Below are 13,876 nucleotides of genomic sequence, written 5' to 3' on the forward strand. Positions count from 1 at the left end.
GCACACTGTGTGTCAAACTAATCATCTAACCTGCACATTCTATTTCCAACACTTTTCTCTCCTTGTTATTCTTACTATTTACATCACATCTCATTAATTTCATGCCAGAGATAACGCATAGTCTTATCATTGGTCAGCCAAGATCCAGATCTCTATTCATGTTTGTTGGTTGGTTAGCTTATTTTGTTTTGTTTTCTTTTGTTTCAGACAGGGTCTCATTAGGTAGCTCTGACTGTCCTGGAACTCACTTTGAAGACTAGGCTAGCCTTGAACTCATAGAGATGTACCTAACTCTGCTTTATGAGTGCGAGGCTTAAAGACATATTCCTGCCTGTTTCTGATACTCTGAAATTGCTCTAGAATTATTGTTCAGGAATATGAACAGCTTACCATTTTGTTAAATCATTTTCTCAAACAAAACCACAATACGTTCTCATAACCTATAAGCATTCTTCAGTATTTTCTATCACATGATATTTGAACCCCAGAGATCCCTATATGACATTTAACGTGTATCTCAGTGTTCTGTAAGCTTTTGCGTATTCCAATCTAGCATTCTAAGACTACACAATTTCTACTCCTAGTGTCCTTTTAGTTGACAAATACATGATTTAATCTCATAATAATAAAGGTTAATCAATAACAATGGGAACATGAACAAGCATAAGAAAAAAATGCCCACTTGTATCATTGTTTTTTAATACTAGAAACCTCATCAAACCTCATAAACTTTCTGTAGATCAGATTCCTTAATTCCAGAAAAGTTTTTTCTAGAAAACTTACTTCCTACTGCTGGAATATCTTCCAACATATCTAGATATTTCTATGTGTTTATCAATCAGGTTCCAAGCACATAGCAAATAAATTGCTAAATAGACATAACTTGATTTGGAGAATGTTTAACCTGGCTTTGTGGTGGGAAAAATAACATAAACAAAAGGGATGCTGACAAAGTATGTACAGAAGGTGTCTATCCATCCTAAGTCTGGAGTATATAAAAATAAGCAGTCAGGGTTAGCAAAATAAAAGTGTTTGGAGAGGATAAGTCCTGCAGAATTTGGTATCAGATCTATGAGAAAATGTGTTGTTGTGAAGTGGATTCCTGAGAGGTTGACTCTTTCGTCCTTGGCTTTATCAGTTGTCCAGACTCATTCTAAAGTATGATGAGTCTGATTCTAGGTGTTTAGAAATAACACAAGATGTGAAACTACTCAGGACTTTTAGAGTAAAGCAACATTAATAATCCACTACATACAAAAGACACTAAAAACAACACTGAAAAGTAAATGCCTCTAGTATTCTTAAGCTTTCTAGTTTCTACTTTCTAGTAAGTCCTACCCATGTTCTGGTTGACCAATAAATTACAAGTGTTTGAATAATTTTAGCTCTAGTATCACAGACTCTCAGAAGTATTACATCTTGAATTCAAAATCCATATTCTTTAGACTGGCATGACAATTGTACGACAAAAACATTCCATCATTAATTAGTTTGACACCTAAAAATTAGAGGAATACATGACTGGGTTGGTCATAGTCCATGAAGGAGAATCTACTATTGTTATTCCATTCAGAGGTTATAGCATTAAGGTGCTCCTAACTACTGATCATTATACCCACCAAAAGGACAATGCTCAGTGCCCATCAAAGCACTAGATTTTTTTTGCAGTAGACAGAAGGTTATATATACCCACAAATGGTCAATATGAAAAAAAAAATGAGAAATTATGAAATGCTCAACCATAAATAGAGCTTCTATAGCATGATCCCTCCCAATAATCACCTTGGAAGAGGGGACAGAACGGCTTTTAGATCCATAGATTGTGATGTCCTGGTGAAAGTTAGTGCCATGGAAAGAGAACAAAAAGAAGAAAATACAACAAAGAAGAGTAGATGGTAGAAAAGAATCAAACCAAGGGTTGATATCAACCAAGTAGAAACAAAAGAACTATACAAAGATTCTACAAAACCAGGAGCTGGAAGTTTGAGGAAATAAACAAGATAGATAAACCCTTAGCTAGGCTAACCATAGGGCACAGAGACAGTATACAAATTAACAAAATCAGAAATGAAAACGGAAAGATAGCAATGGAAACCAAAGAAATTACAAAAATTAAAATATCCTACTACAAAAGCCTATACTCAACCAAATTGGAAACTCTGGATGGAAAGGACAATTTTCTGGGCAGATATCATGTCCCGAAGTTAAATCAGGATAAGATAAACCAACTGAATGGTCCCATAACCCCCAAAGAAACAGAAGCAATCATTAAAACTCACCCAACCAATAAAAGCCCAGGACCAGATAGTCTTAGTGCAGAATTCTTTCAGACCTTCAAAGAAGACCTAATACCAATATTCTTCAAACAATTCCAAAATAGAAACAGAAGGAACACTACCCAATTTGTTCTAATGAAGCCAGAATTATGCTGATATCAAATCACACAAGGACCCAACAAGAACTTCAAGACCAGTTTCTCTTATAAATATCAATGCAAAAATACTCAATAAAACTCTTGCCAACCGAATCTAAGAACACATCAAAATAATCATTCACCACAATCAAGTAGGCTTTATCCTAGGGATTCAGGGATGGTTCAATACTTGGAAATCCATCAATGTAATCCACTACATAAACAAACTTAAAGAAATAAATCACACAATTATTTTATCAGATGCTGAAAAAGCATTAGACAAAATTCAACATTGCTTCATGTTAAAAGTCTTGAAAAGATCAGGAATTCAAGGCCCATACCTACACATAATAAAAGCAATATACAGCAAACCAATAGCCAACATCAAACTAAATGGAGAGAAAATGAAGCAATCTCACTAAACTCAGAGACAAGGCAAGGCTGCCTACTCTCTCCCTACATATTTAATATAGGATTCAAAGTCTTAGCCAGAGCTATTAGACAACAAAAAGAGGTAAAAGGGATACAAATTGAAAAGGAAGAAGTCAAAATATCACTATTTGAAGATGATAGGATAGGATACTTAGCTGTCCCCAAAAATCCCAACAGAAAATTAACTCAAACAAATCAGTAGCCTTCCTATGCTCACAGGATAAACAGGCAGAGAAAGAAATTAGGGAAATGACACCCTTCACATTAGTTACAAATAATATATAATAACTTGGTGTGACTCTAACCAAGCAAGTGAAAGAGCTGTATGACAAGAACTTCAAGTTTCTGAAGAAAGAAATCTAAGGTCTCAGAAAATGGAAAGAACATGCTCAAGAACTGGCAGCATCAATATAGTAAAAATGGTCATCGTGCCCAAAGTAATCTATAGATTCAATGCAATCCCCATCAAAATTCCAACACAATTATTCATAAAGTTACAAAGAACAATTTGAAAATTCATTTGGGATAACAAAAAACCCAGGATAGCAAAAACTATTCTCAAAAATCAAAGAATTTCTGGATGAATTGCCATCCTTTACCTCAAGCTATATTACAGAGCAATAGTGATTAAAAAAAACTCTATGGTACTGGTACAGAATCAGGTAGGTAGATCAATGGAATAGAATTGAAGACTCAGAAATGAACCCACACACTGGTGGTCACTCGATCTTTGACAAAGGAGCTAAAACCATCCAGTGGAAAAAACACAGCATTTTCAACAAATGGTGCTCGTTCAACTGGAGGTCAGCATGTACAAGAATGCACACCAATCCATTCTTATCTCCTTGTACAAAGCTCAAGTGCAAGTGGATCAAGGGCCTCCACATAAAACCAGATACCCTGAAACTAATAGAGGAGAAATTGGGAAAGAGCTTTGAACACATTGGGCAGAGGGAAAATTTTCCTAAGAAGAACACCATTGACTTATGCTCTAAGGTCAAGAATCAACAAACGGGACCTCATAAAATTGCAAAGCTTCTGCAAGACAAAGGACACTGTCAATAGGACAAAATGGCAGCCAATAGTTTGGGAAAAGATCTTTACCAACCCTACATCTGGTACAGGGCTAATATCCAATATGTACAAAGAACTCAAGAATTTAGACTCAAGAGAACCAAATAACCCTGTTTTTTTTAAATTGGTTACAGAACTAAGTAAAGAATTCTCAACTGTGGAATTTTAAAGGGCCGAGAAGCACCTAAAGAAATGTTCAATATCCTTAGTCTTCAAGGAAATGCAAACCAAAACAGCTCTGAGATTCTACCTCACACCTGTCAGAATGGCTAAGGTCAAAAACTCAGGTGACAGTAGATGCTGGTGAGGATGTAGAGAAAGAGGAACACTCCTCTATTGCTGCTGGGATTGCTAGCTGGTACAACCACTCTGGAAATCAGTCTGATGCTTCCTCAAAATTTGGACATAGTAGTACCTCAGGACACAGCAATACCACTCCTGGGCATATAACCAAAAGATGCTCCAACATATAACAAGAACACATATTCCAGTATGTTCATAGCAGCCTTGTTTATGTTATCCAAAAGCTGGAAGCCAATGTACTTTTTACACATTTACTGATCCTAATAGTTGTCTGCTTTACCACACACAAATAACTCAGCAGACATGAGCTGGGAATCATAATTTAGTTCAATTCTTTGTTAGTCCTTAGAGATTAAGGGCTCATACCTGTAACATAGCCACTGCTTTTAGACAGCAATCGTAGGTAATAGTATATGTCCCCATAGCTCCTGTCAGTGGAGGCATGTTAAACATAGCTCCACACTATAGCCCAGTACCACCTTTAATCATTCAGTGACCTCAGTTCAGATAAATGCGGATTCTTGTCTTCATTGTAGGAATGAATTTAGGGTGATCCAGTATGAAACATAGTTGTTTATTGGAAGATCTTTTAATACAGATTTTATGCAGGAGGGTTAGGAGAAATACTGGCATTCAGAAAGACAATGAGTGAGGGTTTCTCACGAAGTGACTCTTCAACTCTACTACTGTCACACCAAGAGTTTGGTGATGCTTGTTGCAGGAAGTTAAGGTGTCTCCACTGCTGACAAAGTTAACAGTATCTTTGTGAGATTCCCAGAAAATATCTGAGAAAGCAGTGAAATCCTGTGTAAGATGCGAGACTTTCAGGCATCAAACCAGTTTTATATTATTTCAACATTCTTAGAGGAAATAGTTGCAACTTTTATAGCAAATGTTACTAATTATGCTAGAATCCTTGATTTTCAGCTGGCAAGAACATTTATCCATATATCTTCCCCCTTCTTATTCCTTCCAAGTTTTATTTCTGTACCATTCTTTCTACCTCCTTGCTTTCAGTTAAATTGCTAGAGCCCTCACAGACCTAATGGAAACATGGAATAACACAGGGGCATTAATAATGAATACAAATGAACATCCAGAGAGGGAGCTAGGCAAGACAATGTTTGGAAGGTTATTGAACACTGGAACTTCTGCCCTGTGTATGGACTTACATTGTGTCACTCACCTAACACTTGCAAATTATGACCAACTCCATAAGCTCTTCAAGAGTGTAATTAAGAGATTGTATTAGGGCTTTCTGAAGGATAACAGGGCAAACAGAAAACAGGGCAAAGGCAAGCAGAGAGGAATAGTCTCCCTAGTACTCTATCACTGAGAACTTTTAAGGCTTTTAGGATTTTGGTACAAGAAAAGCAGAGAAGAGATAAACACATATGCTACTTACTATTCCATCGACTTTCTTTGCTATCTGAGGAACAAAATATAGAGTGTCACCTGAGAATAAGAATCCATGATACCAAATTCCCTGACATTTCTGCACTAGGTGTTAGATGATGTCTTCATAGAACAGTAAGAAATAGAGAAACATAACACACTAAAATGACTGAATAGCTTAATCTCTTCTTTCATGTTCATACATATACTTATCTGTAATTAGTTTATCTAACAGTAGGCTGAATTACCTGAAACTAAAATGGGAAGTCCATAATAGGGCCCTCTGATATTTATAATTCAATTTGTACATTATATTCTCTGAATAATCCTTAGCCAGACATTTCTAACCCCAGAGCCTTCTCACATATAATGTTTTATGTTGGAAGTGCTCTCTCCTTCATTGCCCCTGGAGGATAAGACAACTGATCCCTTCTTAGTATCACTGTGATTACAGACTTTTTACCTGCCCTCAGTTTAAACAGGATGGCCTGTTATTGTCTAGAAAAAAAATTAACAATGGATTTCTTTTTCTTTTTCAAAGCAGATGTCATGATTTATAATGTTAAATTTACCTGCATAATTTGCTGTCTGCTCCCACCTAACACCATGAGTCTAAGTATAGATCATGACTCTCTGTCCCTTCAGTCACAGCATCTCTCAAAACTCATGCAACAGAAGGGGTACATAGAAAGTTTTTATGAAATGGAAAAAACTACAAATTGAAAGATGTGTTCAGTAAAATATTCAAAATTTACAAGTAAGAATTTGGATATCTTTGTGTTACTCAACTCAACCTGTTTTATCCTAACACCAAAATATTAGATACATGGGTTTCAGAATTCTTTCAGGACTGGTAAAAATCAGGACATCTAGAAGAATAAAAAGAATAGTGATCTGAAGACTTGCCTACTTCTCTTCAAGTCTATTTGAACACCAGAATATTTTCTTGACATTACACCACTAAAATGAATTTTTAAGAGCAAAATTAGAAGCTTAAAACATCATTTGAATTTGAATCCCTAGTGATTCTTTGACTCAGGGTTGCAGTGCTAGGAATGAAATTTAATGTATGATAAATGATTTTCCCCATCCTTGACTTAACCAATGACATAATAGGAGTCACACTTACCTTTGAAATAATTTAAGATACACTATTATGGATATGAGGAATATGAAACCTCACTAAAGATGCAGAAATATTTAAATTCCCATTTCTATTAGAACTGAATGGAATCTTAGTGAGTTTCTCATTTATTTTTAAAGCTGCTTTAGAAAATAACAAAATACTCATTATCCCATATTATAGCCTACCACCAGTTAAGACAAAGGGGAAGAAGGAAAGTGAGGAGAATGTGGATTAGACAAGAAAGAAGAAATTGAAGAAACAAATCAGAAATATTTTTGTATAATTTAGCTAAAATTAATTTCTGGTCAAACTCAAAACTAAAAAAACACTATGGTACTAGAGTGGTGGCTCAGGAGTTCTAACCATGTCCTTCTCTCCTGGATGACCAGAGTATGATTTCCAGACCCTGGGATATCATGTATTCTTTTGGTCTGCTTGGGCACAGCACATGTTGCATGCTTGCACACACACACACAGACACAGACACACACACACAGAATTTTCAAAATAATCTACTACATTTAGGGGCTTTAGTTGCTGTTTATCTATTGTCTGAGTGTAGCTATATCTAAATGGTGAATTTATATTGGACATTGTCACTACTATTAAAATGTATGGTTAATAACTATGGTTTCCTTTCTATCTCCTTTACTAGTGATGAATTCAGTACCATTTTGCTGAATGATACTTTGCTGAATGTAAGATATCTGCCCAGAATGGAATGTCCTTTTAGCTACAACCAATAAAATATAGCAGGAAAATTATTTCACTAGAGATGAGACAATGAACATATTATTAAGACTATGCCACTCTGAAAGGTGGTGAGGAAAATTCCAAGCCAATTAACTGCAATATGTTACAGACATCTAAATTAGATAGATGTCATTGCTTCTCATGGTTAGGGGTGAATAGAAGGGTAGGAGAAAGGGCAGAGTACCCCAGTTTGGTGTTCTTCTTTCTGGTTAGTGGAGGAGAGCTTCCTGTTATGGGCTAAATCAGACCATCAAAAACAGCTGAATCATAGTTCTATGCAACAGTTTCTGTCCTTGTGCCCAGATCTCTCTGGCTCCTTAGCTTACAGTTTAAATAACTCTAACTTCAGGATTCAATAAACATGGAAATTTAGGGGACTAAATCCATGCCTCACTCCCTGCTGCCAGTAAAATGTAAATGTGGTAAAAATAGAGTTTGGAAAATAAGTAATAATAAATTTTTGATAAAGAAAAATGATGTATTGAATCCCTCACAGAGAATGAAGTTATTTAATTTGTGGCATTTAAGTGTTTGATAATATTAAGTACTACTAAATATTAAATACTACTGAAGAAAAATATAAAGAAGCTACTATATAATGCAAGGGTTTTAGATATAAGAAAGATGTCAAAATGGAGTAAGATCCACTGATCTCCATTAATACAAAGAAACAGAAATTGACTGACTGCAAAAATGGCTTCATAGTAAAAGTGTACTCATCTGGTAGAATGTGCTCTTCCCACAGCCTGGAGCAGGCTGATTCAGACCTTGTTTTGCCATAGCTGGCTAGCCTTCCTAGGGTGGAGCCTTCCAACCTAAGTGAGGTCTATTGTTCTGCCTCATCTTCAGCTTCCTATAAGGAGCCACCACCTGCTGAGCTGCTGAGCCTGTCTGCCTGACCAGTTCCTGATGAGCAACAAGATGCTGATGAGGTGACAAGATCCTGGCATAGAGGGGGATGGGTCCCCTCCCTTTATATATCAGACTCCTAAGTAAACATTGGGCCTTGATCAGAAAATTTGTCTTGGTCTCATTCTTCTCTCATCATCCTACCCATTTAGCCCCATCGTTCATTTCAGGAACCTAAGTAACCCCTGGCTGCTGGCAGATACAGGTGGTGCTGGAATATGGGACCTGAACCTGGAAAGGCCGAATGATGGAACACTGTCTTGGTGGAGCTCCACGGAAAATGGAAGAAGATGTTGTTTACCGCATGGTAAACAACATACAGTATTTGATGTTAGTGGTGGCCTTAAATTTCATCTTTTTAAAAACGGTTGCTGTAGGTGTGAAAGGATACAGGCTATACTGAGTCAGTGTTGGCCCAGCGCTGATATCAGCTAGGGGATTGACACTGGAAAATGGGATAGAAAACTTCTAAACAATCATTTGTCCACAGTCAAGAACTGCATCAGGCAAGAGGAATATGGCATAAAATAAAATAAAATAAAATAAAATAAAATAAAATGAGTAAAAAACAAAAATAAATAAATAAAAATAAAAAGGGAGATGCTAGATATAAAATGACGAGAGAGAGAGAGAGAGAGAGAGAGAGAGAGAGAGAGAGAGAGATCAAAAGAGAAGGAAAATGGATTTCAAAAGCTCTCCTAGGGACAGAAGGAAATCGGGAGATGTCCTGTTTCTTCTCTGGCCCATACAGGAGACATGCTTAGTTCTGGTTACATCAAGTTCTCTACCCTTTCTGTGCTGTCTGTCCTTGATACACCAATCTGTCAATGGGTTAATTTGTGTCTGTTTTTTGTTTTGCCATCTGAATGACTGTTGTTTTGATTCAGTCTCAGTGTGCACAGCACAGGCTGATTTAAGTTGCCCACACCCTTACCAGGAGTCAAACACAGGAGGAGAGGCCCTGCTGAGAAACTGCTTTTAAGAAGGGGTCAGCAGCTTTTTAGTTCTAAGACAAATAAGCTGATAGTTGATTTTTCCTAGAAAAAAATCTCTGCAATTGTGATTATTGGGTTCAGCAAGTGACAAAGTGCTTTTTCTTTTGAAACTATAGCTAGAAAAGTTAAGAATTCTTTGATTGGTCTAAATTTATAAGATTCGTGTAGCCACTTCATTTGGTTTCTGACTTGTCTTAAAGGTATAAATATGCTATGCATGTCTTGGTTATAGATTATTGGCTTATAAGTTATTGGGTATGGTGAACAGGTTGGTAATTCAGGGTTGGAGTCATTTTTAACAACACATGGCATGAACCATCCCAGGAAACCAGGTCTCTAAAGATATTTCTAAATTGGCATAATATTTTATGCAATTCTTATCCTAGAAACTAGACTTGTAAGAGATAAGATTTAAAGCAATGTCTCTTTGAAGCATTAAAAGTTGCACTGTCATACATTCATATATATAAGAATTGGCAGCCAAACTTCATAACATGACATTAATGCTTTTGGTATTGATTTTAAAGAGGATAGATTGTTTAAAATTGGGTTTTACTTTCCAAAAGTTATGGCTAGGCCCTAATATTACAAAAGAAACATAAAAGGTAAGGTGAAAATTGCCATTGTTCCATTGGCTGCAGTTTGTGATTTGATCGCAACCTCAGTATTCTTAACTGATCCGTATTTTGTAATTAGGATGATTGCAAGAGTAATAATAGTTAAAAAGAAAAAAAAACTGTGACCAATATGGGCCTGCTGCCCCTTTTAAAAACAAGCTTTATTGGATACAGTAGTAGAAGCAAAAATAAGCCCCCCTAAGACTAGAAAAGAAATCTCAGTGAAAACTTATTTGGTATCAAACTGTTCAAGGAGTTGGTACTACTAAAAACAGCTAGTAAAATTTTCAGAGACCCTCAGGCACTGGTTCCATTTGTTACACAATTGTCTTATGAGAATATTAATGCAGCTCTCTCCAGTCATCCAGCCTTACAAAGCAAAGACAGACTTATCTGAATATATTCGTCTTTGTACAGAAATTAGACCCTCATACAATCAGAGTCTAGCTATGTTTGCCGCCTTGCAGGGGACTACACTATGAGCAAACAATGCTTTCACAGCACTGAGGTTATAAAGAATGTTTTAAGTATAAATCAGTTTATAAAAGACTATCCAAAAATTAGAGGCATAGACATAGGAGAATTGCTTCCTTGGAATCTGTCCTCATTGCAGGAGGTATAATCTTTGGGCCAGGACTCAGGCTGTATACTCAGATTAAAAAATATTTACATTTGAGTAGATGCAAAGCTCAGAGCAGTTCCACCAAGGCAGGCTTATGTGATATTTCCTTTGTTTTACAAACCCAATCTAGAGAAGTTTTTGTTGCCTTGACTCTCCTTGCCTCTGGGGAATTATTTTTAAGACAAAATGGCATTACTACAGGTGTTGTTCAAAATAAAGTTTAAATTTAATATTTATGAAAGGTCAATGAGGCTGTAGAACTTATAGAGGCATTACAATTTGGCCTGCCTACTTAATATAAAATTATTGTATATTTATTTAGAAGGTTGGTTTTCCCTCTGCATCCTGGTAATTGTAAAGGGTTTGCTTCTAGTGAGTTTGTTAAAAAAAAAACAAAAAGTCTCTGCTTCAGTACAAGAAGCTAGGACTTTGAATTTTTCAGTGGATAATGTTTATTATCTAGACCCCAGTATACTGGCTATAATAAACCTCATGTAATTTGCAGCGATCTCCCTCCTGTTTCTTTGTGAGTGGGGGACCCACGCTGGAATCTAACAATACCTTTTCCAGCTTTCTAGTTGCAATTGCCTTAACAAGAAAAGCAACTAAAAATGTAATTGGTCATTGCCTGTATTATTTTTCTATGCTTGGTGTTCCCAATCAAATTAAAACAGTTAATGGAACTGACTATTACAGTCAAACATTTCAGATGTTTTGTCAAAATTTTAATGTTACCATATCACTGGGATTCCTTGTAATTCTCAGGGACAAGGAATTGTTGAACATGTACATTGCAATCTGAAAAGTTGCCTTTAAAAAAACAAAAAAAGGGGGAATTATATCCCCATACACATTATTTAAATCATGCTTTTTATTTTTAAAGTTTAGATGCCAAGGAACTCTTTGCTGGGTGTCTATAGTATCCTACAACTAGGTATACTCATGTGTGGTTGAAATGGAAAGATCCACTTATTGCATATGACATGATCCTGATCAGGTGTTCAATACACAGAAGAGGGCATATTTGTGTTTTGTTTTTTTTTTCCACAGAATGCTACAGGAGCTTGCTAGCTGCCAGAATGATTGGTGTGACATGCTGGCACAAAGGACAATGCTGACCTGTGATCTTGCTGAGTGCCCTGACAATGGTGACAGGAAAGCTGTATTGGGTGTGTGTTCTTGATCCACCTTTGCTTGCCTATATTTCAGATTAGACAAGCTGCCTTACTTCAAGCTTTTAGACCTTGTGAGACAGGCAACACAGAGACTGTGGAAACTGACTTAGAAAATTTAATCAAAAGGAGGAGTTATAATGACTCTTCTCTTTCTTTTAATATGACCAGTTATTCTGACACAATCATGGACTGGTCTGTAAATAAATTTAATATTGGAGATTACAATTATGAAGATAGGTAAAAATCTTTATCAGCCAGCTTAACTGGCTCTTACCACTATTTCCTGAGAAGTAACAGTTTTTCTGTTAATTCTTAAAGCCAACTCCCCAACACCTGGAGGCCAGAGCTTGGGCTTGATCATTGCTAATTTGCAACTGAATTGTGTGCTTGGGACATCCTCATAGACAATATTTATCCTGTTGCTTTTAAACTTTTGACTTTGTATTTTAAACTTTTGACTTTGTATTTGTATTTGTATTTTTCAACTTTTGACTTTGTATTTGTATGTCAGTTACCAACATGCAGGCTCAACTTCAGAAAAGCTCAGATATGACAGTTATTCATGTGATGAAGAAAAGCATTAAGCACATATTGTGGGAAAAATAGGAAAAAGGTGTGTTATGAGGGCCTGCAGTCAAAGATGGGCCACTGGACTCTCATCAACCTAAGACAGAGGCATGTGCCAAGAGGCCATGTTTGTCCATAATAAACACTAAAAGGCTGTGTTTCTGCAAATAAACACAAACAAGCTGCATGGGACTTCCAGAACAGGTAAGAGGGAGACCATTAAGATTCAGTCTTAAGACAGATGAGGCTGCCAGCTACCACAATTCCCAAGCCGGACTATGAAGCATAAATAAATGTTATGCCCTAGTCCAGCTAAGTTTAAAAAAAAAAAAAAAAAAAAAGCAGCAGAAGAAGAATGGTGCCCTCCCCCAAGCCTGGAGCAGGCTGATTCAGACCTCTCTTTGCTACAGCCAGCTAGCCCAGCTAGGGTGAAGCTTTCTGACCTAGGTGAGGTCTATTGTCCTGCCACATCTGCAGCTTCCTACAAGGAGCCACCACCTGCTGAGCTGCTGAGCCTGTCTGCCTGAGGAGTTCCTGACAAGCAATGAGATGCTGATGAGGCAACAAGATCCTGGCACAGAGGAGGATGGGTCCCCTACCTTTATATACTCAGACTCCTAAGTAAACATTGGGCCTTGATCAGAAATTTTTTCTTGCTCTTATTTTTCTCTCACCATCCTACCCATTTAGCTCCATCTTTCCTTTCGGGGAGCCAAGTAACCAGTGGCTGCTGGCAGCTACAGTAAAGGGTCTGGGTTCAATCCCAGTACCATGTCAGATGATTCACAACCACTTGTATCTCCAGTCCCAGGGTTCTGATGCTTTCTTTTGGCCTCCAAAGGCACCTTCACAAAAGTGCACATACACAACCACAGGCACATACATATAGACAAGTAACCATTTATTCTTTTGTCATAATGATGACTGATGTGTTTGGGTGTCGGCGGGACGCGTTTGTAGGTATCACCAGGCCCAGACAGTTCCATGTGCAAGAGGTTTAATTGAGAGGGAGTAGGGAGATAGCGGTGCAGAAAGAGAGAGGGGAGAGAGAGAGAGAGAAATGGAGGAATTGTCTCATATATACGGGTTGTGACGTAGTAGTTCCAGGTAAAGATGGGAGTTGAACCCAATGGATTCTGGGAATATGGTGGCCGTTGCCCTGGCAACAGGTCTGTGGACCCGCCCATATATCTGCTGCAGGTTCTGGATGCTAACATACCTCCCTTTTTTATATTATAAAGAGAAGGAAAGAAAAAGGGAAGGGGAAGCCGATGATGAAAAGGGAATGAGGGCATTGTGTCTCTTAGGCTACTTCCTGCTGTCTACAGACATTGTCAATGGGGGAAGCTGGCTTTCACTATCGGGATCCACTTGGTAAATGTTTGCATCAAGTTCCTCTGTGGACAGTGGCTCATCTGTGGGCAGCTGCTGGTAATCCTGTAACAGGAGCTGATTGATAGTTTGGTTAGAAATTTTTTGTATTTGTCGTTGAAGA

The sequence above is a fragment of the Mastomys coucha genome, unplaced genomic scaffold, assembly GCF_008632895.1.
Source record: "Mastomys coucha isolate ucsf_1 unplaced genomic scaffold, UCSF_Mcou_1 pScaffold23, whole genome shotgun sequence".
Taxonomy (NCBI): domain Eukaryota; kingdom Metazoa; phylum Chordata; class Mammalia; order Rodentia; family Muridae; genus Mastomys; species Mastomys coucha.